General features: G+C 37.4%; 1 pseudogene; it reads left to right on the forward strand.

The window, feature by feature from the left end:
• Positions 1-25,101, forward strand: part of LOC127544676 (ribonucleoside-diphosphate reductase subunit M2-like) — a 681,272-nt pseudogene that overhangs the window by 542,080 nt on the left and 114,091 nt on the right.

The following is a 25,101-nucleotide window of genomic DNA, read 5'->3' on the forward strand; positions in this document are numbered from 1 at the left end:
AGAAAGAAAGAAAAAGAAAGAAAGAAAGAAAGAAGAAAGAAAGAAAGAAAAATAGGAAGGAAGGAAGGAAGAAAAAATAGGAAGGAAGGAAGAAAATAAAAGAAAGGAGGGAAGAAAGAAAGAAAGAAAAATAATAGCAGAGTTTGGAAATCATAGGAAATGATGCAGAGCAAATTAAGCAGAAACAGAAGAACAATATACATTGTAATATAAATGGAAATACAAAGACATTTGGGATTTATATTCATTGCTTTGACATACTGAGTGTATGCATTCATGCATGTGTGTGAGAAAGAGTCAGACTTTTGGTTTAGGAAGATCCAGAAAGACTAATCAGCAGGCTATTGCAGCAATCCATACACGAGGTAGTAGCCTTCCCTAAGATAATGGCAGTGTCAAAAGAAAGAAGGGAACCCAAAGAAGGAACACTGGGAAATGAATGTGAACTATTTGATTTTTGATTTTCTTCCTGAGTTATTTTTACCTTCTGAATCCAATTCTCCCTGTGCAGCGGGAGAACTGTTCGGTTCTGCAAATATGTATTGTATCTAGGATATACTGCAACATATTTAACATATATAGGACTGCTTGCCATCTTGGGGGGGGGGAGGGAGAGAGGGGAAAAAACGAAACATAAGTGATTGCAAGGGATAATGCTGTGTAAAAATTATCCTGGCATGGATTCTGTCAATACAAAGTTATTATTAAATAAAATTAAATTTAAAAAAAAAGAAAAAGAAAGAAGGGAGTATATAAAAGAGATTTTACAAAGATAAAATTCATAGAACTTGTCAACTGATTGAATATGGAAGGAAAGAGTGAGGAATTGAGAATGACAACTAGATTATGAGACAGAGTAACTGAGAAAATGCCCATCACAGTAATAGAAAAATTAATAGGGATGGGGGGAGGGTTGGAGAGAAAGATGAGTGCTATTTTGGACACATTGAGTTTAAAATGTCTATAAAACATCCAGTTTGAGATGTCCATAAGCAAAGGAGGAAGTGAAACTGGATATTAGAGCAGAATAAGTAAATCTAGGAATCATAATTGAATTCATGGTAGCTGATGAAATAACCAAAGTAGGGAGAAGAAGACCCAGTCCAGATCCTTGGGTGACAACCACAATTAATGGGTATAATCTGTGTGAAAATTCAGTCCGGTAAAAAAAACAAAACAAAACAAAAAAAACTTTAGGTTAGGTAGGAGGAGAACCTGATGAGATTATTATCAGAAAAACCTAGAATCAAAGAGAACAGGATGACAAAAGTGTCAAGAACTGCAAAGAGGCCAAGAAGGATGATGATTATAAAATGGTCATTAGATTTGACAACTAAAAGACTTGAAAAATGTTGAGATAGTTTTAGTTGAATAATGAAGTTGGAAGCTATACTGTAGAGCAAAGCTTCTTAAACTCTGGGTTGTGACTCTATATGTAATGTTACTAAATGTGAGGTTTGCAAAATTATGATTTATTAATAAGTTTGATTTGTATACTTATTTTATATGCCTATATGACCAGGGTCACATAAAAGTTTCTCAAGCAAAAAGGAGTTGCAAGTGGGAAAAGGTTAAGAAGTCCTGTAGTATAGAGAAAAGAGTGAGAGGAATAGAAGCAGAGATACTTAATATAGATATCTTTTCAAGGAGTTTAGTCACAAATGGGAGAATAGATAAGGGATAATAGCTTATGAGGGTGGCTGAATGAAGTAAGGGATTTTTTGAGGATGGGGAAGAGATAAGCATGTTTGTAAACAATAGTGTCATTGTCAGTAGACGTGGAGAAATTTGAGATTAGTGAGAGATTAAGGATGATAGAGAAGTCAATATGCTGGAGGAGGATGGAATAGGATTGTTTATGTAGAAAACTAAACCTTGGCAAGGAGAAGGGCCACCTCTTCATCTGAGATAAGTGAAGGAGAAGATGGTGGCAGAATGCATCTGAGTTATGTAAAAGGAAAAGGAAGAGAGAAAAGGGACATCTCCATTGATGGCTTAAATTTTTTCAGTAACATGAGGCAAAATTTTTGCCTGGGGAGAACAGGCGAAGAAGTCATGGGAGGGATGAGGAGAGATGAATAGATTTGGAAAAGACATTATGGTGAATGGGATAGTAAATCAGTTAGGGAGGTGTAAAAGAATTGCCTGAGTACTGTGAAGGCCCAGATGAAGTTATGTAATGTAATGTTATGGTGGACCCACATGTAGTTTCATGATTTTTGCTACTTTTGTTCCCCAGCACTAATAGGAGTGAAGGCAGTGTGTGGTATGAGCAACCCAAGGCTGGTGTTTGGAAGGTCAAAATTGACCATAGCAAAAATAGATAAAGGATCAAAGAGGGCAAAATAAAGCTGAACTGCTTCACCAAGAAATCAGGATGGGAAATGTAGGAGAGTATAGCTGGTGTAGGAGTGATGGCTGAAAAAGAATTAAGGTATTAAGGGACTGAATGTCATAGTGAGGATAAAGTACAGGGTCAGGGGATGCAAGACAGGGAGAGAGATAGAATGACAACAAATTATGATCAAATAAGTGAAATTCAGAATTCATAAACTCAGGTGAGATAAAAAGTAGGTCATAGGAAATGTGTAAATTAAGGAACTGCAAGGTTAGGGTATTTGTATGTATGTATGTATAAAGGCTGGAGATGGGGAAAAGATTGTGTGCCAAGAGGCACTGAACTCATTGTGGAAAGGAGAATCCCTAGTAAATAACAGGTACCAGGATCTTGACTGGGTGGCAAATATAGATTGAGGGAACCTCAAAGAAAAGGTTACTGAGTAGTAGAGAGAGAATCTAGACATGGTAAAGGAGAGTAAGTTATATTTCAACTCTCCATCTTCAGCCAGTAGGGAGTAGGGATAATGTAAGAAATATAATGAAAATGCAACTACTGCTGAAAAGGGGTTAGGGAAGCAGTGTTATCAGGAAGGGCACAAAGGTCAATAAATGCAAGAAGATTGGTGAATGGAAAAGTAAGGGGTTTAAGATGAAAGCAGATTTGTTACCTGTGATTAGAGGGGAAGGAGTGGGCAACATTAGAATGAGACATTGCGGTGGTGAAGGGAGGGTAAAGGGGTTGAGTATAAGAAAGGAAAGGAAGAGAATAGAGTTTGATTGATGACAGCTTGGGATATAAAATCACTGGGATGGTAAGGGGAAAGCAGCTTAATCCATCTTTTCTGACTCATGGCCTTGCTATGAATCAAGATATTTGCTTGATATGATGAGCAGTTTTGAATCATCATTACCTTTATTTAATAAACATTAATATTTATGTCTTTTAGAACTAATATGTTAAGAGTTGCATGAGAACAGATGTGCTTTATGTAAACACTGTACCTCTCCACCTGCATCTACCATAGTGCTCTGGTAATATTTCATAAACTGAAGCCTTATATATTCCCTTGGTATTGGTGCCCTCATGTTATACCTATGCTGACAGCCATGCCCATCATAATAGTCAGATAGGAATTGTAGAGACAGAAGTCAGCTAAAAAGCTTCTTGGAATAACTCCGTTTCCTGATAAGAGGATGACTTGATTTCCTTCTTACAGAACTGTTCCAAAATAGGCAGGGCAAGTATTATTGTTCCCACAAAAAAAGTGGAAGATTTGACTCCTTCCCCTCTTGCCACGTTCATCCCCCAATTCAGTTAACTTAATCAAAGGATACATTCATAAGTGAGCAATACAAAGTATAATACAAAGTATTACAAAGTATTTTAAGTTTATTGAAGCAGAAGGGGAAACAATGATAGAATGAATGAACTGAAAATTGGCCAAGTCTGGAGGTGGGGAGTCAGGAGGTGGTGAAATAATTAAGTTCTGATGAGAGTTAGCCAGTTCCAGTCAGTCCAGATTTGGATCAAGTGGAAACTGGAATTTAGTACTGGACTACTTGCCATAAAAGATATACCTCATTTGACAATTCAGTAGTGAGTTCCCTAGAGTCTGATGTACAGTTGAGAGAGTGGAAGGCATATATACTCCAGACATATATGAATATGCATGTTTAACAAGCACTAAAAGCTGGAAGCAGCTTCAAATAGTGGAATCTCTGGCAACAAAAAAGGTTATGGACTCAAGAGAAACTGGGACCAGGTAATCAAGAGTAGAGCTGCATGGAGGAAGAGACACTGGGAGCCTAACTGAATAACACACCCACTAGAAATGCTATGCTTAAGGAGAGTTTATGTGAGGATTCCATTGGAGAAAAAGGACTTCTAGATCCAGTGGCTATAGAATTGAAAGTTGTCTTGATCACATATGTGCCTCATTGACATCAGACTCTGAGTTTATGTCTACTTTTTCCACAGGTGCCATGTGTATTTGTGGGGGAGTAAATCCCAATTTATGGATGGAATTTTTTTAGATACTATTTTTACTATGCCATCCTAATAAATGCTTTATCTAAGAAATAATGATGTCTACTGACTGTAAAAGGAAGCACATTGGTGAGGACTTGAGAATTATAGTGGTAGGAATGGGTACCCCCCTAGAAACCTAGGAGTAGTCAGCCACTGAAATCCCAATCTACAAATTTAGAAATGCCAACACTCCTGCATTTGGAGAAGTAGCTCAGAGGGTTGCAAGATACATATTGGACAGAGTAGTGAATTGACTTGAACAGAATCACATGTATAGTTTTGGCTGTCATGTTACAATGATATTGAGATTTGCAATATTGAAATTTGTCCCCTAAAATCTCCAGATCATTTTTATGTGAACTATCTTCTAGCCATATCGCTTGGATTCTGTTCTTGTAAAGTTAAATTTTTCATCTTAAATCTGAACTTATGAAAAATGTTATCTACCTCCAGAGAAAGAAAACTGATGAATTTTGAATGTAGATAGAAACATTTTCTCTCTCTCTTTTTAAAAACATGGTTAATATGGAAATGTTTTGTACAACTAAACTGATAGCATGTTTGCCTTCTCAGTGGTTGAGAGAGGGCAGCGGAGGGGGAGTAGAGAGAATTTGAAACTCAACATTTTTTAAATGGATGTTAAATTTCATTTGATTAGATTTGACCCATCATTTTAGTCTATTGAAATCCATTTTGTATCTTCCCTCTAGCATTCACTGTTAACTGGCATGTGCCTGGAATTGGTGCCAGAGAGAGAGATTAGAACAAAGCATGTCCTCTTTCATAGAAGAAAAAGAAGACCATCTCTCCTCTCCAAGTTCTTGATTAAGCATTGTTTCAGCATTCTCTCCAACAATGGGGAAATGTTATGCAAAATATCCCAAGCTTGACTAGAAAACTAGATTATACATTTAAGAAAAAACGAGGCAAGTTGTATGTGATAGAGATTCACATCTTGTGCAATTCTCTTTCTATTTTTTTGCATGTGGAAATGATTATCTTTGCTAGAATTTGTCAAGCTCATAATAACAAAAATTTAAAAATAATTATACTATAGAAATTTTTCAGGAATCAAAGTCAAACTCATACTCTTTTCCCTATGTTGAAACTTGAGACAATATTTCTCTGAAATAATATTTCATTCATTTTTACAGTTTCTCAGAGGTTACTGACAACCTCTCAGAAATCACATCCAAAGGTGATAATAAATATATAAAATGGAAAGTGATAACAGATTAAAATTTTGAATTCAATGATATGTTACATTCAGGAAAGGCTCTAAAAATGAAAGCTATAAAGATAAAATAAAAGACTGGGATGGAATTTATTTTATTAAAAAAGCAGGGGTAGTAATTATGATCTCAAAGTTAAAGCTAAAATAAATCTAATCAAAAGAGAAAACTGGGGAAACTGCATACAATATTGTTCAATATTATTTTAAATGATTTAAAATAACTAGACAGTGTAAAATACTTAAGATTATGTCTGCCAAAACAAAAGACTTAGATAGACAAAGCCAATATAATTTTTAATGACAATTTTACTAATTAATTTATTTATTCAATGTCATTCCCTTTGATTTACTAAAAAATATCCTTACTGAGTTAGAAAAAAATAACAGGAGATGGAGCCAAGATGGCAGAGTAAAGGCAGGAATTTCCCAACTTCTCCCCCAAACTACTCCAAATTCCATTAAATAACAACTATAGGTAAATTTTAGAGCATCAGAATACCCCAAAAGGTGAAGGGTAATGAGCCAGAATTCTGGAGAAATATAGTTGAGGTAAGGATTTTTATAACAAGGTGTTAACTCAGTGGAATTGATAAGACAATGGTTATCTAGTTTAGCATGGTGATTAATTGTTCTCTAGTTGATTGATCTCTATGATTGATTTAATCTTACAACAAATAATGGTTCCCTAGTGATATAATGGTTGGCTTATATTCAGTATGATGAATGGATTTAATTGTAATAGAGTATTTAAGAGGTCAGAGTCAGACTTTGAGGAAGACTCGTGAAGAGACTTGAAGACAGAGACCCTCAAAGTGGCTGGCCTGTCATCCTTCACTTCTCACTGAGGCCTTGGTCTCCCATAAAGCTAACCTGGCCCCAGGTGAAGGAGATAGACTGTGAAGGAGATAATAAAGACTTTGGACTTTATTCCTGACTATTCTTGTAGTTATTATTCTACTGAAACCAAGGTCCATTTGAAGGACCTCCAGAGAGCTAGCCTGGACATTACAGTGGTATAAAACACTTTCCAGCCAAAAACAATTTAGAAAGTCAGCAGGAAAGATCTGTGGCACCAGGGTGGAATTCCACCCTGTTCCAGCACAGGTAACACCAGTATAGCCCCAAACAGGTTGCAGTGCCAACAAAACAAGAATTGGCATAGGGGGCTTCTGAATCAGCAGTAGTACTGGTGGTTTCTAGACTTCTCATTCCTGAGGCACCAAAAATGATTTGCAAGGTCAGCAGGAAAAGTTTTTCAGTAGGGTGAGAGGGGGAAATCAGCAAATCAAGAGTGGGTATAGGTAGTGGTGTTAGTGGCACTTTCCAGAGGCCTCTGCTCATAGGAAATCTCTTTACTAGCACTGAGGAAGGACCCTTGCTTTAACACACTATATCTTACAGCTAAAATGGGGTGGAGACAATCCTAACAATTCCAGGCTAGAAAACTGGGCTTGTGGTCAGGACTCTAGAAAAATCTCTGAAAAACCCTTGAAACTTGGGACAATGTATCCTCTGCCTGGAAATAGAGCCTGATTTTAACAAAGAGTTAAAAGTAGATTAATAGGCTAGGAAAATGAGCAGAATAAAAGAAAAAAATTCTGACTATAAAAAGTTGCTAAGGTGACAAAGAATATCAAAACACACACTCAGAAGAAGATAACAGTCAAAGTAATTACATCCAAAGCCTCCAAGGAAAATAAAAATTGGTCTTAGGCTATAGAAAAGCTCAAAAGGGATTTTGAAAAATCAAGTGAGAGAGATAAAGGAAAAATTAAGAAGAGAATTGAGACTGGTGCGAAAGAAAATATAAAAAGCTAATGAGGAGAAGAACGTCTAAAAAAGCACAACTGGACAAATGGGAAAGGAGATATAAAAACTTACTGGGGAAAATAATTCTTTAAAAATTCGAATTGAGCAAATAAAAGCTAAAGACTTAGGAGAAATCGATCCAATAAAGCAAAAGGAAAAAAAAGGAAGAAAGACAAAATAGAAAAAAAAAAATGTGAAATATTTCATTGGAGAAACAACCTCCTGAAAATATATCCAGGGGAGATAATTTTAAAATTATTAGTCTACCTGAAAGAGCCTGGACATTGTCTTTCAAGAGATTATCAAAAAATAATAATAAAGTTTATTAAGAAGAACAAAAGGTCAGGAACTACAAAAAAACCAGGGTAAAAAGATGTAAAGGAAGCAGATTCAGCAACATCAGATCTTAAATTATATTGTAATGTGAGAGTATTGTTGAAGTATAAAATGGATAATTTTGATTATTTTAAATTAAAATTTTCTTGTATAAATAAAACCTATGCAGTCAAGAATAGAAGGAATGCAGAAAATAAGGCGGGGGGAACTTTCACAGACAATCTCTCAGATAGAGTGTGATTGGGTTAGAATATTGCTGTGGTATAATTTAGAAAACATGAAAGATTCAGACTTATGAAGGAAGATATCCTTCAGAAAAACAGATGACAATTAAAGATAAGCATGGCATTCATATATATGTATGTATGTGAGTATATATGTGTACATATGTGTATGTTTATAGATATTTATGAATATGTATATATAATCCAGGTTTAATTGTAGCTTTCTTTAGGGAAAGGGGAAAATAAAGTTAAAAGTACACAGTGAAGAACAAAAGAAAACCCATAAGGTAGCCAAGAAAACCTAGGCAGCTTTGAAAACAAAGGGTAATATTTATTATATAGGTTTTCTTGATATGGAAATTTATTGAAATGAAAATTTATATTGAATCCTCTCTTAAAGATTTTCTTAACATGAAAATTTGTTGAAATGGAAATTTATATTGAATCCTCTCTTTTGTTCTTCTGTATATATGAAAATGTTTTTTTTCTTTTCTCATTTTGTATTCAAGTTTAAAATCAATAAAAGAAAAATTTACCATCTCCCCCCAAAAAAAAACAAGTTTGCAAAATTTAGAGTTTGCTAATGGAGAGGGAGGATTTGCATGCCATAAATATAAGCACAGAATTAAAGCCAATTGGAATACTTCTACCAATAAAGTAAGTTAAATTACTTTGGAAAGTCTTGGATTCATTTTGATTTCATATCTCAGGAGTGTCTGAGGCCTTGACTTAATATTAATAGCCCATGAGACAGGCTTCAGCCAACCAAAAAACATCCTAATTAGGAGAGGTGGTCCTGAAACCCAAATAATAAAGACAAATAAAAGGAAATTTTAAAGTTCCTGTGACATTACTGATGAACACATCTGTCAAAACAGAGTTTTCTAACTTTTATCCCATGGAGGAGGTTGCATAAGATCTTCATTGGTACAGGAGGGCACAAAGCAGTGGGCAAAATTATTGTGTATTTTCAAGAATATTTCTGCTTCACAATTATATCCACTTTTTTCAATGAAAACAAAACCAAGAAATCAGAGTCAATAAAAGTAAAACCAGCATAGCAAATTTACTCTAGTTGATAGTGTGAGCAGTGCAGCAGTTATTTAATAGAGTGTATTCAAATTATGTTAAGTCTGAGCTATTGCCTGTAAAATATCAATCCCAGTATAATCTGCCAGAGTCACCATCAGCTCATAAAAAGTACCATGGTATTGTCCTATGTTATATCATAAGGAAATTTTAGTATAGCCACCTTTAGCTTGAGACAGCATGTCATATCGCTAGCTCAAGCTTGCAGAATTTAGCTGAGACACCAAATTTTAGCTCAGATGATTAGCTGGTAAATGATAAGATAATTCCTAAATCAATTTTTATTACTTCTCTTTATTTAAGATAAGCATATCAAATAACTTACTCAGGGGTTAATGGTTAGACTGTAAATTCCAGCTTTATTCCTATGTTTATTGGCTATAATTTTACCTGTTGCAGATCTTTCCCCAATGCCATCTGTGAATATTTCTCTCTGTTCTCCCCTATCCAATAAGCAGGCTACCATAACAAAGAATAAAAAACAAAGGGGAAAAACAAAGGGGAACAGAGTGAGGGGAAAAGAGAGACCATCAGCAAAATTAACCAAAAAGTCAGCCCAGACTGATTTCATAAATGCAGTATTGCCTTTCTTCATATCCTCAACACAGAACATTTCCTAGCATGTAGCAAGCACTTACTAAATGCTTCTGACCAATTGACTGACTGGTTTATTGATGCCTAAGAATATGGAAATATGCAAAGGAGGGAGGGAGGGAGGGAAATCTCAGCCCAAACATGCATCCAGTACTGCTTTCCCAGTCACTGGACCTTTGCTGTCCTGATTTTAACAATCATCTATTGTTGGTACTGAGACTAGAGCTCCTATCTCTGCAAATTAATTCTTTCCTTTTTTAAAGCAACTTCAGGAGATATATCCTTCCTTGCCTCCCCTAGGATTTGGAGGTTGTTTCCCCAGTTTCAAAGAAGATAAGTAATTGGTTCAATGTCACACACCATATTTATGTCCTATTGCAAATCACTTCTTCTAATCCAATCAAATAGGTCAATCTGAAATACAGCTTGATTTTTGGCTAATGCATATTTTCTTCACAATAGTAATTTAGAAGGGACAGCTAGATGGTGCAGTGGATAGAGCACTGGCCCTGGAGTCAGGAGGACTTGAGTTACTAGCAGTGTGATCCTGGACAAGTCACTTAACCCCAATTACCTTAAAAAAAAAACCCACAACAAACCTAAAACTAATATAAAATTTGAAAAGTCTAGAAATTATCAAGAAATCTGATCCCTACCCCTAATCCCTACCCCAAGGAATATGAGTATGTTTGGTGGACAAAGCAGGAAACTGAAGAGCAAAGAAGTAGAATTGATTTATATAAAGTCATACAAGTTTTGAAGCAAACTGCAATTTAACTCACCAGGACTCTTAGACCATTGTTCATTACATTGTTGTATCCAGAAGCTGTTTGCCAAGGGCTATGACTAGTTTCTGGTAATCTAATGATAACCTCAGGGTTTTGGTTTTTTTAAGATTTTTTTATCTGGTTAGTATGTTTAACTCACTAGCCTTATCACAAGATTTCAATTAATGCTTCCTTTTTTCTGCAAACTTCCCACCACAAATGGCCTGCTCCCAGTACATGCACGCACACACACACACACACACACACACACACACACACACACACTCCTCCACTCTGGCCCCATCTTCCTTGTAATCTGCTAAAGATCAGGAACAATTGCTGCAAATACTTCCCATGGACCACAGTGTAGGGCTCTTGGATCACAGAGGCAGAATGGTGGGGGGTGGGGGAGGTGGGGGAGGTGGGGAGGTAAGAGTTAGAACTGCTGGCTTTGCTCCAGATCTACAATCCATTTAGTCCTTTGTGGGAGAAAGAAGAAAGATTCAGTTGCCTTTGAAAATGTATGTTTGGTGGGCAGAGGCTTAGACTGGGATCCAGGATGTTCGGGTTCTGACCACATCACCATTTTAGAAGAGTATCAGACAAAGCCAAGATAAATTATTGGTATATCAAGAGTGTTTGGGTTTAATGGCTATTGATACTGTGATTAGAAAAATTTTGTCATAACTTTCTAACCATGATTTACTTAAGATAAGTGGAGCCATACCTAGAGCTTAAAGAATCAAGCTTATATCATTCAATTTAGGTGTTAATAATATTCAGTTTACAAATCCCAGCAACAAATCTGGTGTTTACTGACTACTTTGCCATTTTATCTGATATAGATATATCTATATCTTCCCTTCTGCTTTCTATAAAATCCCATCATGCTCATTTTATCTATATAAATATAAATATATATATATACATATATATACATAAGGCTACCAAACTTCTGCTCAGATCCTGTTACTTTTTGTATATAGTTAAGTCTAACCATATGATAAACTGGTTTTTCCATGCTTGTCGATTCTTATATGATTGACAGCAATATCTATCAGCAAATCCTTGGAAAATTTATGTATTAATAGATATGAAAGAAAGAAATAAAAAAGAATGTCAGTAAGACATCTAAAATGCACAAAAGAAAAAGAAATTTAGAAGAGGGTACATACAGGACAATATTGTTTCTACTTCATTAAATTTAACATATATTTGGAAAAAAGGCAGAAGTTCATGATTTCATATGCAACTCTCTTTTCTATTATTTGTATACTGAAATGTTCATGAAGATCTCTTTTTTTAGAGTGTTTAAAGAGGTCTGCAAGTTCAGAGATTAGTGAAGTCCTCGAGTATATAGTGCTGACCTAAAAGCTTCTTAGGACAGGTTTATGCCCTCTGAATATACAAGGGATACCTTAGTCAAATGTCTCTTTAGAATGTGAGAATGAACTCTATTGTATGTATGACACTATATTTGTGCTCTGTGTGTCTGAAGAAATCCCAGGTCAAATAATGGACAGATCAAAAAGCTTGGAACTCGATGGATCTGAATTTGAATTCCAGCCATTCTCTATAATTTTGGGAAAGTTCTTTGACCTCATGAAGCCTCTGTTTTCTCAACTATAAAATAAGAGTTTGGGACTAGATGATCTTCCAGGCCTCTTTTAGCTCTAAATTTACGGTGCTGTCATGCTAACAATTATTACTAACCAAAACAGCATATTGCCTTGGGAATTGGTGAGTTCTCCCTCAAAGACTGGATGTTCTTGAGTCATTTTTCAGTGATGTCTTACTTTCTGTGACCCAGGTTTTCTTGGCAAGGGTACTGGAGTGATTTGCCATTTCCTTCTCTAGCTCATTTTGCAGATGGGAAATTGAGGTAAAGAGAGTTAAGTGACTTGTCAGAGTCACACAGCTAGGTAAGTACTTGTCTGAGGAGTCTTCCTCATTCCAAATCTGATGCCCTCTGTCCACTGCATCCCCCAAGTTGCCTTAAAGACTAGCTGACTATTTCTCAAAGATGTAGAGGGAATTCATGATTTATTGGAGGGTTGGATTAAATAACTTTTCAAATCCTTTTCAACTCCAATTTTATGATTCTGTGGCAGGTCTGAGCTAGAAGTATATAGAGCTTGATTCCTTTTGGGGAAGGTCTGGGTCCTAAATAATAAGATCTTCCATCTATAACATTTACAAAACATTTTTATCACAAGAACTCTGTGAGGTAAGTAGTAAAGTGTTACTTCTATACTGTACTAATAAGATGCAAAAATTCAGGTTCAGAGAAGCTAAATACTTAGGTCATACAGGAAATGATGGGAAAAGGCTGATTTTAATTCAACTCCTTAAAGATCCAGGGCCAATGCTCTTCCCACTATCTACTCTGAGGTGTAGTATATACCTCAATTATATATGTCCTTGAGACAGATTTTTGTCCTCTGAAGGGAGAGGGGCATTCCTAGCCATAGGAATAGCAGTGCATCTCAGGGGATACAGGTCTGTATCTTGTGCATATGGGAATGGACTCCCTCGCATAGCATTGTAGAAAGAGTATTGAATATAGAGTCAGAGAACCTGGTTTTAAATGCTGCTTCTGTCACTTATTACCTCTGTGTCTGTGGATGAATAACTTAACCTCTCTGGGCCTATAAAATTAAGAGAATTGAACTACATGGGCTATTATTGAATCATTTCAATCACGTCTCTCTCTCTTTGTGATTCTATTTGGGGTTTTATTGGCCAAAGATATGGAAGTAGTTTGCATTTCCTTCTGTAACTCATTTTTCAGTTGGGGAAATTGAGGCAAATGGGATAGAGGGACTTGTCCAGGGTCACACAGCTGGTATTTGAGGACAGATTTGAACTCAGGTATTCTTGACTCCAAGGCTGATGCTGTATCCACTGTGCCACCTAGCTGCTCAAGAACCCTTCTAGCTAAAAATCTATGATCTTAACTAACTAGAGTTTTTTAAATATTTTTAATAGAGTAGCCTTAGGGGTAATGAGCTCTCCATCATTGATGGTCTGCAAATAAAGGCCAGATGACCACCTGTTATTGATAGTAAAGATAGGATTCATATATTGTATTTCATGCCCTCTGACATCCCTTATAACATCAATTTTATAATTTTATGATTCTGTGACAGATCTTTGAGATGCATATATAAAGGGATGGTTCTGGTCACAAATCTCTGTAGAATAGGTCTGTCTTCTATATGAATAGGGATAATCTCAATCACTGGTCCCCTAAAAATGTCTGTATCTTGTATATGGATACAAGAATGACCCCCTTTTGCTTATTGAAAGAAATAAGTCAACACTGAATTCTTCCTGTTTCTGTTTCCACACTTCAGTATCTGCTCCAGCATTCATATCAGCAAATGTTTGGTAAGGATGGATCCATTGCTCTGACCTGCTGTCAAAGTCCAGCAAAGCCCCTGAAAAGGAACCCAAATTCAGCCTCTTTAGTTTGCACTTCCATATAACTTAGATAAGAGCTTATTAAAGTGATAAGAAGCAAGTCAGTTAGGAGAGACCATGCAGAAAGACAGGACAAGTTAATTCAATTGAATTTAATTTATTAAACATTTATTAAATTGATTAGTTATTGGCCATTAATTGAGTATCCAGGCATCTAGGGAGTGCAGGGGATAGAGCATTGGGTTTGGAATCAAGAAGATTCATCAAACATGTATTAAATAAATATCCATTGGGGTACTGGAGACTCAACCAGCTCAGTTGCCATTTGTTCAGAGCTTTCCCCTCTTCCCCTCCTCTACCAAGGACCTTATTTCCATATTTTATGTAAACCTAAATATGAACTATGAATGAATGAATAAATGAATAAGACATTTATTAAGCTCTTACTTTGTGCAAAACATTGTGCTAAGTGCTAGGGGCACAAAAAAGAAAAACAAGACAGTTCTAGCTCTCAAGGCTCACATTCTTTTGGGGGGGACAACACACATTAGAAGGTTTCAACCGCAAGTCAGATAGAAAAGTTTCATGGTCCTTAGGATGCAGCAGCAAAGCAGATGGTCTTCTTTAATGTCATTACCATTGATCAAATCATATTAGTTTCTGATGCTTAACTGTTTGACAGCATCAAGGACTTTGGTGGCAAGAAACCTCTTTTCTGGATCTTCAATAGATGTGACCATAGCATGTGCAGGAATAGCTGGAAGAGCACATCTCCATAGGAGATGCTTCCCTGCTTCCCTAGATAATGATTATGGATACTAGGCTGGAAGCATGGCCATTCCCAAGACTTGAGCTAAGGGTTCTGGACAGTCTATATAAGGATCTGAGAGGAGATGGTGATCAAGATTATGATAGTGGTTTGATGATAGTGGTTTGACTTGTCTGTACTAGCTGCCTCCTAGCTCTCAGGGAGTATTTTATAATGAGAGATTTTCCTGGACTAACCTCCAGATGGGAGCAGTAAGCCAAAAAGAGAAAATTAAGTTGAGATGAAAGATGAATTTGTGTAAACTGAGAATCTTGAGGTGGGTACTGTATCCAATATTTATTGAAGTCTGACTATGTGTGGGACATCTTTCTAAATATAGTGAGGAATTCAAAATATAAGACATAGGTCTGGTTCTCAAAGAGCTTTGGGGAAAATAAAACTAATTAGTATACAGAGAAAAAATAATTAACCATACAAGGTAATGCAGGAGACTTTCAGCCTCTAAAGATTCATCTTTCTCCTAGCCCACAGCCTTTTCCTTAGCAACACATTTTGTTTTTATAGAGCCCCATTCAGGGCAGAACCACTTTCTACTTTTTCAGTCTTTTGACTTTGTTTTTATTATTTTTTATTTCATTTGACCAAGTCTAAGTTTTAAGGAGTTATTTTTTCTAGCATTTTTTGTACCTCTTATCAAGCTATAAATTCTTTTTTATAATTTTCTATATATCTCTAATTTTCTTGCATTGACCTAATTTCTTCCCCCAATTTTTCTTCTACAATTCATATTTAATTTTTATCTATCTATTTATTTGTTTGTTTGTTTGTTTTTGCTGAGGCAATTGGGGTTAAGTGACTTGCCCAGGGTCACACAGCTAGAAAGTGTTAAATGTCTGAGGTCAGATCTGAATTCAGGTCTCCTGACTTCAGGGCTGGTGCTCTATCCACTGCACCACCTAGCTGTCCCTATTTAATTTTTAAAGTCTTTTTTTTTTCTCTTTTTTTTAAGCTTAAGCTTATGTTGGGCTTATGACCAATCTGCATTTTTTTCTTTCACTTGAAGATGATTTCAAGTCATTGTTTTCTTTTGAATTTATGTTTTGCACTTTCCTGTCACCATAGAAACTCTTATGGCCAGATTCTTTTTATTTGTTTGTTCCCTTTTCTAATCTATTTCTTGACTTTAGACTTTGTTAGAGTTGTGTTCTGATGACCTCAAGGGGACAGAATGTCTGGTTTATGCTTTTGTAATTAAGTCTGGGAGGACTGTACATTTTCAGTGCTTCCAGTATGATATGATCTGGGGAAAAGGTCTGGTCACTGCCTTTCTGATCTATACTCTAGTCATTATCTAGCTAGGGCTTCTGCTCCCTCATGAAAGCAATCAATCCTCTTTGCCCTGGAACTGCATTCTGAGACTAGGTAATAAGATAAAAAGCTACCAGATGGCACCTAATCTTATGCCCATTGCTAGCATAGGGATCCCCTGGAATTTTTTTCTGACCAAGTGACCAGAGCCAGTACTATTGCTGCAGCTTCTATCTTCTGGGCCCACAGCTAATACTGTTTCAGCCATTCCATTTGTAGCCAGTCCCCCCACATGCGTCCACAGACCTCTTTTTTTTGTCTTCCTAAGTTGCCCTAGAATAAAAAAAAAAGCTTACTGTGAAATTTTGTTGATTTTTTTCAATCTGACATTTTCTTTAGTCATTTTGCAGAAGTTTTGAGGGAAATTTGGCAGTTGTGTCCCTTCATTCCTCAATCTTGGCTCTTTTCCATACACACACACACACACACACACACACACACACACACACACACATACCCCAGAATCACTTCTAAGGGTGACAAAGTCTATCACTTTCTAATATATTTTTACTGACATAATTTAGCTTACAGAAAAGCAGAGAATTAATATGAGATTCTAGCCTCTCCATTGTCTCTGTTTTCTCCTTTTCCTTGCTTCCTGCTCCCAGTTCCAAGCTTTTGAGGATCTATGTCAAAATCCTGCAATCTAGTCCAAGTCTCTGTATAATTTCTTTCTAGAGAGACCAACAAAAACTTAAAATTCCAGAATTCTTAGGGATGATTCAAGCCACTGCTCCATACCATGGTGGGAGACAGAGTAGAATCTGTCCCTCACTTCCAAGGGAAGTGATCATGTGATAAAATATAAGTGATAAGATTCCCTTTCTAGGGATAATTAACATACTGATGAAAAAGTCAGGATCCAAAAGCATGTTAATAGACTAGAACATTGGGTTAATAGAATAATATGAAATTTAGTATTTATATATTTTTAAAAAATAACTTCACATGTACGAGATGAGCACTGTTACTATAAGAGATTTCAAAAGAAGATGTAGAAGAGTTTTGTGGACTACAAGCTTCATATAAGTCAATACTGTGACATGGCAGCCAAGAACACTTATGTGACTTTTGTTGTTGTTGTTGTTCAATAATTTCAGTTGTGTGTGACTCTTCATAGCCCCATTTTGGATTTTCTTAGCAAAGCTACTGGAGGGGTTTGCCATTTTCTTTTGGACTCATTTTTCAGATGAGGAAACTAAGGCAAATGGGATTTGCCACAATTATACAATTAGTTAAGTTTCTGAGACCCCATTTGAACTCAGGAAGATGAGCCTTCCTGATTCCAAACTCAGTGCTCTATGTATCACCAACCTGCCTCATGACCTTAGGCTTTATTAAGAGAGACATAATAGGGGCAGCTAGGTGAATAGGCAGGTAGGCACCAGCCCTGAAGTCTGGAGAACTTGAGTCCAAATGTGACCTCAGACACTTAATACTGCCTGGCTATGTGAACCTGGGCAAGTCACTTAAGCCCAATTGTCTCAGCAGCAGCAACAACAACAACAACAACAACGAGAGACATGAAAACTCTTCAAGGATTTGAAAGGTTGTGAAAGACTTGTTTTATTGGTTCTTGGGTCAAGAAAGAGGAAAATCTAGAAACAATTAGTCTTGATATAAGGAAAAATTTCCTTATAATTAGAGCTTTCCAAACGGGAATGGACTATCTCAAGAGATAGTGAGTGGTTCCACTTTACATCCAAAAGCTGGATGACTATTGGTCAGGGATGCTGTAGGGATCATTCTTGTTCTGGTTAGGGTTGGATGAAATGATCTTTGAGACTCTTTCCAAGTAGAAAGGTTGTGACTCTGTGACACTCATAGCTTTGAATGTTTATTCATCAGTGTGCCCACAGTAATTACTAAAGTGGGCTTGCTATCTTAACACAAGGAGATAAATATAACCTGAGATATAAGCCTGGCACCTAGGGTGGGACTCCAGAATGTGGCTATGGAAGAATATGCTTTATGCAAAAGGAACACATTATAATAAAATAGCAATGTAGTAACATGAAATTATATGTATACATATATATGTATGTGTGTAAATATATTTTTTTCACATATGTAAATTCAAGAATATAAGCTGGAATATATGATCCAGTCTAGAGGCAAGGTAAGGACTTGCCAACGATTTAAATATTTGCTGGAAACAGAGCTCCCCAGCTTTTAGTAACTGATAAATTCTTCACTGATTTGTTGATAATTGTTGAGTCTATATCCCATCCCCAGTAGAGGCTATTCCAAATCTTCTTTTCTCTCCTCAGACCTTCCACATCACCACTCCCCTTCCCAACACATGCACAACTGAAGACCTTACCTCATCTGTTACTGAGTAAAAAGGCTCAAAATGTCTCAAGCTACCTCTTCTCTATTATTCTACATCTCTCACAGTTTTTGAACTTCATTTCTCATTCTTTTCTCCCTTATTTAGTCTCTTAGCAAGATGGTTCAACAGATAAGGTACCAGTGCTGAAGTCAGGAGAACCTGAGTTCAAATCCAGTCTCAAACATCTAACTTTAATTGTGTGATCCCCAATTGCCTCATAAATAAAGAGTTCCTTATTTTAGTCTCTAATGAAGTGGTGGATCTTCTCCATGTTCCCTTGAATATGGATCTCATCTCTTCCCATATTCAAAAGCTCTCCCTCACTTAATGCCCTCTGTTTCTCTAATCTTCAATTTTTCTCTATTTTTCTTCCCTGCTTCCCACAAATATGCCTGTCTTTCCAACATTAAAAAACCCCACCAAAGCTCTCATTAGATCTTGACATCCCTTCTAGCTATCTTATATCTCTCCTGACTTTCTGAAAGGTAAGCCTCTAGAAAAAGATGGGTACTCTCATTACCTTTTCTTCTGATGCCCTCACTCTTCAATTCTTTGCAAACTGGTTTCTGTTTTTATCATGAATTGAAACAGCTATTTCTAAAGTTGCCAACAGACTCTTAATTACCAAATATGAAGGACTTTTCTTAATACTCACTCCCTCTTGACATCTGCAGCATTTAACACTACTAACCATTTTCACTCCCTGGGTACTCTCTGCCTCTCTATGGTTTTATGTTTTTTCCTCCATCTCCTGCATGAAGCAGCTAAGTGGTCCAATGGATAGAGTACTAAATCTGGAGTCAGGAAGATCTGAATTCAAGTCTAGCTTCAAAAACCTACTTGTTGTGTGACACTGTTCTCTTCAACTTTGACTCACTCTCTTCAACTACAAAATGAGGATAATAATAGCACCTGCCTCACAACATTGCAGGGAGGATCAAATAAGTTGACATTTGTAAATTGCTTAGCATAGTATCTGGCACATAGCAGGTACTTAATAAATGCTTGATTTTTCCCACTACATGTCTCCTTTCCCTTTACATGGTCATCGCCAATATTATGTCCAGTAGCTCTAGGCATATGCCAAGGTTCCATCTGAGCCCTCTTCTCTCTCCAATTATTTTCTCTCTCGGTGATTTCACAGCTCCCATGGATTTAATTATCACTTCTATACAGATTATTCCCACATGCATATTCATTCATTTTCAATCCTGAACTTTAGTCTCACATCACCAACTAGACATATTAAATTGAATTTGCCATGGGCATCACAAACTTATTATATCCAAAAAAGAAATCTTTCCCCCCCAAATCTAACCCTTTTTCAAATTTCCCTATTTTGGGAATCTTCCAGTTACCCATATTTATAACCCCAATATCATTCACAATTCCTCAATTTCATCCCCTATATCCAGTCTGTTGTCAAGTCTTATCATTTTTACCAGCATAAAATCTTTTATGAGCTTCTTTTTTCTGTCATATAGCCATCACCCCCACCACATTTCACTATATAATTGAAATTCCTCTTAACGGACTTTTTTCTTCATGTCTCCAGTCTATCCTCTACACATCTGCCAAAGCACAAGACTCACCAACTCATAAACTGAAATAAACTCAATATTACCCACAGAATCAAATATAAATGTCTCTTTTTGGTATTTTAAGCCTTTTACAACTTGGACCCAATCTACCTTTCCAGCTTCATTACACATTATTCAGTCTATACTTCCACCTAAATAATCTTCTGGATGTTTCTCATACATGACATTCCATCTCTTGTGTCCATCCATGCTTTTGCTAGCCTCCATACTGCAATGTATCCTCTCTTCACTTTTGCCTCTTAGAATTTCTAATTTTCTTAAGTCTCAGTTCAAGCTCTAACCTTTCCTGATTTCTAGCTTCCAGTTTTCTTCCCCTACCCCTCAAAATGTTGTATGTGTGTATATATATGTGTGTGTACATATATATATATATATGTGTGTGTGTGTGTGTGTACATATATGTATATAGACATAGATGTGTATTTACACACACACACACACACACACACACACACACACACACACAAATAACCTTCCAGCACTCTGGGAAACTTTCTGAGACTCTCAATTGCAGAGAAGATGCTAACTTGTATTTAGAGAGGAAGTTCCTCTCTGGCAACTTCCTGCATAGGTCTAGTCTATCCCTTCTATTTTGTACACACCAATACACGGACATATTGTCTCTCTTAATGGAATGTAAACTTCTTCAGGATGACAGGACTGTTTAATTTCTGCCTTTGTACTGCCAAACGTAGGCAGAGATGTGGGCCGTTCACCCTGACCCCCTTCTGAAATTCTCAAAGAGCTCACATCAAGTCTCCCACTGAAATCTTTGGAAGCTTACGTTGACTCCCCCTCTCAACTCTTGACTTTCCAGTGGGACCATACCAACTACATCATCTTCCTAATCTTGGAGAATCCCCTTAGAGAACCTATATCCCAAGGCCTTTCTGTGGCAGGAGTTATTATATGGATGGTTTCCATGCCTTCATCAATACTCTTTCAAAGGAAAAGGACATACTGATTCTTTCAGTCTTCCCAAAGTTCTCTGGATAGGACTTACAATGACACCCCTCCCCTTCCCTAAATATTTCTAGAGGAAGATGACCCCCTCCTTTCATCTTTTAGTTAAAGTTCTTAGGGAGAGAGGGGTGTTCCTGCTGGTACTCTATCCCCAAATTCTTAGCTTTAGAGGAGATAAAGATTTGGAGGGAAGAGTTTTGAGGGGCAATATTGACTTTTACTTCTTCCTTGCCTCAGATGATGCTGGAGCTAATAATCTTCCTTTTCATCCTCCCAGTGACAGTCACTGCTAAGGAACATGCTGATTGACACCTCTGTAATAAATCCTGCCTGTTACTGGTTCAATCCCACCCCTCGAATGTGACCTTCCCATGTCTGACTCAACTCTCAGGACAGGTTCCAATCTGTGGTCCTCATCTCTGGTCCCTATAACTTACCTCTAAATACTGATCTCAAAGCTGACATCATCAATCCTTTCTTTTTTTTTCCCCATCTCCCTCTCAGTTTCAGAAATCACCCTGTGAGGACTTGCATGCAATGGAGAATCCAGTACCTGCACCCATAGTCTGATCAATCATTTATATGAGTATGAATTAGCTCACTAACTGGATAATTCACATTTTTAAGTGACCTTTCAAGTTTCTTCCAACTCTCAGAATGTGTGAAATGCATCCTGGAGAAATGCTTAAGGAAATGAAACTAACATCAGGTTCAAGCAGCTTGCCTGTACCTGAGGTACAGGGGAGGGGGTAGTATATCTAGTCTATAAATTTTTATAGATTTGTTTATAGCCTTTATAGATTCTCAGACCTAAACTTCTCTAGTATTAGTGTTTTTATCTGTAAAATGGGACCAATAATACTTGCACAATATTTGTGCATTGTTATTATATATATACACACATATATGTGTACACATGTGTGTATACATGTGTTATATATGTATATACAGACAGATGGTCATGAATATTATATATGTGAGGATTAAAGATATATAGATATATATGATAGAGACTAAAGATTGTCCATCTCTTACTCCTTTCCTGCTTCCAGGTCAATATGAAAGTCCTTATTTTCTGGAGAATATGAAAATTCTCTTCTCTGGAGAAAATGAGAAGGAACCAGCTTTACACTCTCTGGGAAGCACTGAAAGGACAAGATAACTGTATTTCAAATCCATCAATAATGCAGTGGGATCATCGGAGCTCACAGAAGCCTCTATGAGGTTGTCATTTCTCTACCCTATGACCTTCAGTGGTGCCTCCCTTGTATTCATGACTATCCTATCTACTCCCTCAGAACTTCTCCCCTCCCTGATCCTTTCAGCCCACTTGAGGCCCTTAACATTCTATTACTATTACATTCCCCAACTTACTCCTAAGGAGGTTTCTTCCTTCTCTCCGGCCCAACCCCCCTCTCCCACTTGCCCTGTATTCTTACAGTACTAATATGAGACCACTAGCTCATTCTAAGAGTACTTGGAATGGCTCCTGCCCTCCTGATCCTTCTTGGCTGCTTTCTCACCCTCCATCTCCATAGCATCCATTACTAGTATGGCCACATCTGGAGTGAGCGACATCAGTGGGCACCACAACAGCTGTGACCTCACTGGCATTAGCTTTCACTGGGATGAATCCAGGATCACGAGGCCTGAGGAGCAAATGAGGGCAGGGTGAGGGGATGGCTCAGGGTAGTCAGAGCCTAGCAGAGACATGGGAAATTGGAGCAGATGAAAAAGTTTATATATGACATTAGCAGGATATGCTTTGGGGGAGAGGAGATTTTGTATAGGGATTAGAGGTAGAGAAAAGGGTAATGGAGAGTGTGGACAGGAGGGAATAAGAAGGTGAAAGGAGGGTTTAGGGATAGGATAGGAGAGATAAGAGGAGAAAGAGAGTGAAAGGGAGGAGGAAAGAAGAAAGGAGAGGAAGAGGGAAAGCAGGAGGAAAACAGAATCCTGCATTTAATGAAAGAGAAATCCTTTTTCAACCTTAGTAAGACACACAAATAAAACAGGATTTATGTTTTGCTGGTGGGAGATGACAAATGCTAGCTGGAGTGGTCCCTAGGGGTGCAGATTTCAGATAAGAATGGCTTCTTCTCACATTACCCCTCCATTACCCTGCAACCAAAAGAAATTTAACCAAATTTTATTTGAAATAAATGATTTTTATTGGTTACATCAGTCCTCCATTTTAGGCATTGCTGTGTAATTCTAGAGAAACTGAGGCAAGACAGAGATTGATTTTAACTTTAATGTGGAAAGTTTTAGGCTAGTTGACTGAATGAAACTCATGTTCAAAAATCATTTGACCCTAAGGAACTGAGGCAGGGAACTTTTATAGGCTTTTAGCTAAACAGGGTTTGCAAACAGAATACATAACCTGAGTAAACAATCTTATAGAGGAAACGAGGATACTGGGTGAGCGGAGAAGCCATAATTCCAGAAAAGGATCATAACTTAATCCTGACAGGCTAAGGAACAAGATAAGAAGGTTGAGGGCAGGATACATGGAAGTGGGAGGCAATACTCAAATGGAGGGGGAATTATCCTGGCAAAGATCCAGATAATGCACCTGGATTTTATGCCTAACTGGTATGTCAAGGATTTTCCTGACTCAGTTCTTCCAATCCTAATGGCAAGGAAGAGGGGGGTGGTCATAATAATTTTATTCAGGGCATAACAATTCAGGGCACAACAGCTGGATATTGCTACTATATGTTCATGAATATTGCTTGAGTTTTTGCTCTGCTCTTCAATTCAACAAGCATTTGGCTAGGACTTGAGAATCTGAAGACAAAAAAAAAATCAGTCCCTGTTTTCAAGGATCTTACATGGGAGGGGGGAGGGAGAGTGCCACAAAATATACATAAATAAGTATAGCATCACCTCTCTGCTCTCTCAGCCTTCAGGCTGTTGCATTTGGTCAATTGAGTCGTTAAAGGGCAGTTGACATTTCTCTTCTGGTTTGCTCCCAAAAACCTTAAGAATTGGAATGAGATGGTCAGAGAATTCTCTGATCTGACAGCAAAGGGACCTCTTGAGAGAGGTATACCCCTGAGAGACAATTTGAGGGTTGGGAGTAAAAGATTGCAAGCCAAACTTAAAGCAAATAAATGTATTAGTATATTAGCAAGACTGCTAGCTTGCTGCCAGTAGAGTCACCTTCTTGGGTACAGATTTTTTTTTTAACTTTTCAAGCTCACTTAGAGCACATAGTCAACCAGAAGCATTGTGTAGCAATTTAGGATAGAAAAAGCATCTCGCAGTTCATTTCATAAATGAGGAAATTGAGGCAAGCAGGACTTTTGCAGGATCACACATTTACTATGTATCTGACCAGATAGATATGAACTCGGGAAAATGAGGCTTCCTGTTCCAAGTCTGGCACTCTTATCTACTGCATCACCCCTGGTTGTCCCTAGTAAATAGTAAACCAGGATTAAGCATTCTCCTGAATCTCTAAAAGGACAAACTCTTCTGAGCCTCACTCACACCTATGAGCCACTTTGTGGACACACTTGGAATCACAACGGTGCTTTCCTGGCAGTCACGTTGCTGAAGCAAGAAACGTGTTAGTGCTGTCACCCAGTGGTTATTTCCCAGTACTCAGAACCAATTAGAGCCTTTTGTCCCTAGGTTTCAAACTGCAGTGTCCGCCTTCTTTCATCTGCCAAGTGGCCCTGGATGAAACCTAAGCACAAACCTCACTTACTGAATCCTGGGGGTCTTCTCTCTTTCCTGGAGAGAAATGTTTACTATAAGATAGTTAATAAAAGGACACGATGGAAGGTAGAACTGGCCACCAATGAAGACTTGGGGTTGGAGAAGAAAGGGAAAGGAGGGAGCTGTGGTCTCAGAAAACTCTGAAGTTTTACCTTCCTTTGACATGAGGGAGATAGCTCTGGAAAGGCCTAAAATGTCCTTGCTAGGGAAGTTCAAACAGCCCCAGCAAGCTATGAGCTCAGGTACTTGATTTCAAAGAGCTTATGTTCTGTGAGGGATACTATCTGTATGCATAAGTTAATGCAATAAAGACAAAATAATTTCAAAAAGGAAAGAATCCTAACCATTGGGAACAGAAAAGACATTTTAAGAAAGGACCTCATTTGGACTTTAAAAGAAGGGAGGGAGTGTGACAGGTTGAGGTGAGAAAGGAATGAAATTCAGGCATGAAAGGCAAGAGACTCGATACCATATTTGGAGAAAGCTAGCAAGCCAGA

This window comes from Antechinus flavipes, chromosome 1 (assembly GCF_016432865.1).
Source record: "Antechinus flavipes isolate AdamAnt ecotype Samford, QLD, Australia chromosome 1, AdamAnt_v2, whole genome shotgun sequence".
NCBI classification, from domain to species: domain Eukaryota; kingdom Metazoa; phylum Chordata; class Mammalia; order Dasyuromorphia; family Dasyuridae; genus Antechinus; species Antechinus flavipes.